Raw genomic sequence first — 5,000 nt, forward strand, 5'->3', positions numbered from 1 at the left:
GAAGTTTTAAATATTTATGGCTTAAACATATGGGTGAATGGTTCCATTTATTGAGAGAGGGAAGTCTGGGTAAGATATATAATCTAAGGAGTTCATTGTGAATACATTAATTTTTAGATGCCTAGTTACATTCAATATTAAGTACACACACACACATCTGAAGCTAAGTAGTTGTATGTAAAAAAATTGGGAGTCATAAACATGTGACTAGTGTTTAAACCATAGCGCCTAATAAAATCAGCTGGAGTATGAGTGTAGATAATGGGGAAAATTGGACCCAGGACTAAACTCTCAGATTTCGATACTTAGAGGATTGGAAGAAAAGGAAGATCTAGCCAAGGAAACTGAGAATCAGGAAGAAATCCAGAGAAATGTGTCCTGGAAGCAGAAAGAAGAGAGTGTTTCAGGAGGCATGGAGTGCTCAAACACGTAATATTTTATTGAGACATTGAATAAGATGACCAGAAATATGCTCATTGCATTTGCTAAAAAGAGAATAACAGGTAGTAACCTTAACAAGATTAGTTTCAGTAGAGTAGTGGAGGGCAGAAGCCTACTGAAGAGAAGTTAGGAGGGAATATAATTCAGGGCAGCCCTCTTCCCAGCCACTGAGTGGAGCAGGGCAACGATGGTAGGGAGAGAGAATTCTGAAAATCTAATTTGAGACTTGGAATCTAGGAGTGCCTCTACTTCCAAGTTAAATGAACCAATTATTTCCCTCTTTAATCTAAGCCAATTTGTTTTGTGTTTCTATAATATCACTAAAATGGTCCTGAAAATGGAGGAATTAGTGACATACCCAAAACTCTGGAACTTAGTACAACCCCTAAGAAAGGAATGCCTTCTGGCCTTTTTCTTGATTGTAGCCATAGGAGAAAAGAACGAAGAAGGCTCCCAGAAGTCAGGAACAGTCAAACAGCTCAGAATCCTACAGTCACTGCATTGCTAGGGAAGGCCTTATTAACTCTGACTAGAAGAACACGTTGTTTACGATGGCCAGGGACAACTGTAAATTTTTTCCCCTTGTCCCTTCTCCTAAAGGGGAATTACATGGAATTACATTGTGGTTGTCTTGTTTTTCCTGTATTTCAGACAATATATTAGGGAGAGGAATTTTTTGTTTGTCTTCAGGTGCCGTATCGTGATAAGCCTCATCTGGATTTGAGTCAGGGAGGAATGCACATAATTTGGAGATCAGAAGGGGAGTTAGATGCAGTAACTTGATAAGACTTTGAGTTGTCTCCTGTTGGGAGGAGGTGAGTGCATTTTTGGATTAATGTAGAATAGATGCACCATATTATGTGAGAGCATTTCCCATATTGAGAAATGCATATTTTTATGAACATAAGGGTATAATTGTTCTGAACACCCAGAGGGTGATATTTAATTGGCCTCTGTTTTATGTCTACCTCTTCTGGAGAATTGCTCCTTCTGGCTTCAATCTTGTAATACTTCTGTGGCTGTCAACCATATCATTCCTGGCCAGAGGGAATGATCTTGGAGCAAATGACCTAGGCCCAGTCGATATGATATCCCATTGTCTTAACCATAAAGATTGACCCAGGAGAGGTCATATGAGCAAGGATGGGCCAAATAGAGTCATTTTTCAGTTTGTTACTGGAGGACAAATTGTCTGACAATTGAGAGCATGAACCTGGCTGGCTTAGTTCAATTGTGATTCATTCTCTGGGGCTGGACACGGCCAAGCTCCCTTAAACACACATGGCTGCTAGCTAATCCAAATTGTCTGTCTGGTAGCAAGGGATAAATGGGCAAACAACTGTTGGGAAACAGATTAGCAGTGTCTGCCACAGTAAGGTTTATATTTTGGCTGGTGGGAAGATGAGAGAGTAGCTGTTCAGTAAATTATTGATAAGGTGGTCATTTAGGGTGAGAGGTGAGGTGGAATTTTGAAGAGAAAGAAAGTATGAAATGATATTTGAGAAAAGAGTAGAGAGTAATAAATAGTTATCTCAGAGAAGAGGAAAGTCAATTTACTAAAAGAAAAATATAATGATATTTAGATTTCAGGGCACTATTGAGTACCTGTCTGAGATTTGTGTTCATTAATTCAAAATGAAACCAGTCAATCCAATTTTGTTAATTTTTCCTAAAGTTCAATGAATGGATGTAATGCTAACGATTTTCTTGGCCACTGAGTGCTAACTAGAAAGTCATTTTATTTTTATGGAGTTAAATTCACGTAATATACAATTAACTATTTTAAAGGATGCAATTCAGTGGCATTCAGTGTATTCACAGTGTTGTGCAACCACCACCTCTCAAAAGTTTCAACATTCTCTTCACCCTAGAACACTTCGTACCCATTAAATAATCATTCCCCAAAACCCTCTCCTCCCATCCCTGATAACCACTAATCTGCTTTTTGTCTCTATGGGTTACCTATTCTGGATACTTCATATGAAAGGAATCATACAATATGTGACTTTTTGTGTCTGGCTTTCTTCACTGGGCATAATGTTTTGGAGGCTCATCCAAGTTATAGCAAGTACTTCATTCCTTTTGATGGCTGAATAATATTCCATGGTGTGTATACAACACAATTAGTTTATCATTCATCTGTGGTGGACATTTGGTTTCTACCCTTAGATATGAATAATGCTGCTATAAACATTCATATATAAGCTTCTATGTGGATATTGCTTTCATTTCTGATGAACCACCAAATTGTTTTCCAATACAGCTGCACCATTATACATTCCTACTAGCAATGTAGAAGGATTCCTATTTCTCCACATCACCAACATTTTTTATTTTCCATTTTTTAAAATTACAGCCATCATAATAGGTGTGAAGTAGAATCTCACTGCGGTTTTGATCTGTATTTCCTTAATTAATGAACAATGATGTTGAGTACTTTTTTAAATTAAAAAACATTTCCAATTTTATTCATAAATGTATTAATCGAAATTGCAGAAGTAGATTTATAGAGCTATAAATCAATAACAAAACAGAAAATAAATTAAACATTCCAGAGACAACCTGAAAAGTTTCAAAGAAATACACATGAAATAAAAATCTACAGTTAAATTGTGGTTGCACAACAGGTTATATTCATTCCTGAATTTTCTCAGTAAGTTGTTTCTTATATATCTTTCCCTTTCCCAAATTGTCCAGTTTTGGCATTGCATTCAAAATACTTTTTATGGTTTTTGTCCAGTTTAGTCCAGTTATCACCATCTTGCTTCAGTGAATGCCCACGTGGACAGTTGTGCCATTAGGTTCTCACACTGCAACTGCCTAATGTAGATCAGGGGTCCCCAGACACCAGGCTGTGGACCAGTACAGGTCCGTGGCCTGTTAGGAACTGAGCACACAGCAGGAGGTGAGTGGCAGGTGAGCAACCGAAGCCTCATTTGTATTTGTAGCTGCTCCCCAGTGCTAGCTAGCATCACCAGCTCAGCTGCACCTCAGATGATCAGGCATTAGATTATCATAGAAACCACTGGTCCCTAGTACCAAAAAGATTGGGGACCGCTGATGTAGATGACATATTTTTTTCTGTACAGCTGGACCACCTTGATGATTTGCTGACCTTTGTGCGTCCTCACACCACCTGGACCTCGTTGTCTTTGCAGATGCGCATGAGCAGACATTATACTTCTGCCACAGCTCCTTGGAGAGCAGGGATGACATGATCTTCCTGTACACATATGAGGGGACATTGAAATGACATTTGCAATTTTTACTGTCTTTTGAGAGCAGATAGATGTTGAATCTCATGGCACTGGGAGGCATCTTAAACATCTTTTCACGTGCTTGTTGGTCATTTATGTATCTTCTTTGGAGAAGTGTCTATTCAAGTCCTCTGCCAATTTTTTAATTGGATTGTCTTTTTTACTGTTGGATTGTAAGAATTCTTTATGAATTCTGGATTCTAAATCCTTATTAGACATATGATTTGCAAATATTTTCTCTCGCGCTATAGGTTGTCTTTTCACTTTCTTGATGTCTTTTGCTGCAAATGTTTTTTGAAATTTTGATGAAGTCCAACTTAACTATTTTTTAATTTTGTTGCTTTTAGTGTCAAAGAATTCACTATGAAATATGAGATCTTGAAGATTTTTCCCTGCTTTCTTCTAAAAGTTTTGTAGTTTTTGCTCTTATATTGAGATCCGTGTTGACTTATTTTTTTGTTTATGGAATAAGGTGGGGTACAGCTTCATTCTACATGGTTATCCAGTTGTCCAAGCACATTTTTTTTTGTTTGTTTGTTTTTTTTGTTTTTTTTTTTTTTAGGCAAGGCAACTCTTGGTTGACCTCACCAATTGCAAGGACCTTGTCAGTTTACAATCCCCTTTTTAATTTTATTTTTTACGCTTACAGCACTTGGTCTTCCTAGGTGGTCTCCCATCCAAGTACTAACGAGGCCTAACTCTGCTTAGCTTCCAAGATCAGATGAGATAGTGCTTGTTCAGGGTGGCATGGCTGTAGACACTGAGCACCATTTGTTGAAGAGACTCTTCTTTACCTACTAAATGGTCTTGGCACTGTTTTTGAAAATCAATTGGCCATAGATGTTTGGGTTTCCTTCTGAACTCTCAATTCTATTCCATTGGTCTATGTGTCTTATCTTTATATCAGTATGACACTATTTTGATTACTGTAGCTTTATAGTACATTTTGAAATTGAAAAATATGAGTCTTCCAACTTTGTTCTTCTTTTAAAATATTGTTTTGGCTATTCTGGGTCCTTGAAATTCCATATCAATTTGAAGATTGGCTTTTCCATTTCTGTAAAGAAAGTCATTATAATCTTAATAGAAACTACTGAATCTATAGTTTGCAATGGAGAGAATTGCCATCTTAATAGTACTAAGTTTTGAAATTCATGAACATGGAGTATCTTTCCATTTATTTAGAACTTTTAAAATTTCCTTCAGCAACGTTTTGTAGTTTTCAGTGTATCACTCTTTAACTACCTTGGTTAAATTTATTCTTTGGTAATTCATTCTTTTGGATGCTATTGTGGATAGAAT

At 37.0% G+C, this 5,000-nt stretch overlaps 1 protein-coding gene and 1 pseudogene across 1 annotated transcript in view; one reads left to right on the top strand and one right to left on the bottom strand.

Annotated features, from left to right (window-relative positions):
* Positions 1–5,000, top strand: part of CCDC192 (coiled-coil domain containing 192) — a 181,852-nt gene that overhangs the window by 39,029 nt on the left and 137,823 nt on the right. The gene's annotated exons all lie outside the window — the stretch shown is intronic.
* Positions 4,339–4,457, bottom strand: LOC112480992 (annotated as a pseudogene).

This window comes from Pteropus alecto, unplaced genomic scaffold, assembly GCF_000325575.1.
Source record: "Pteropus alecto unplaced genomic scaffold, ASM32557v1 scaffold20, whole genome shotgun sequence".
NCBI lineage: Eukaryota > Metazoa > Chordata > Mammalia > Chiroptera > Pteropodidae > Pteropus > Pteropus alecto.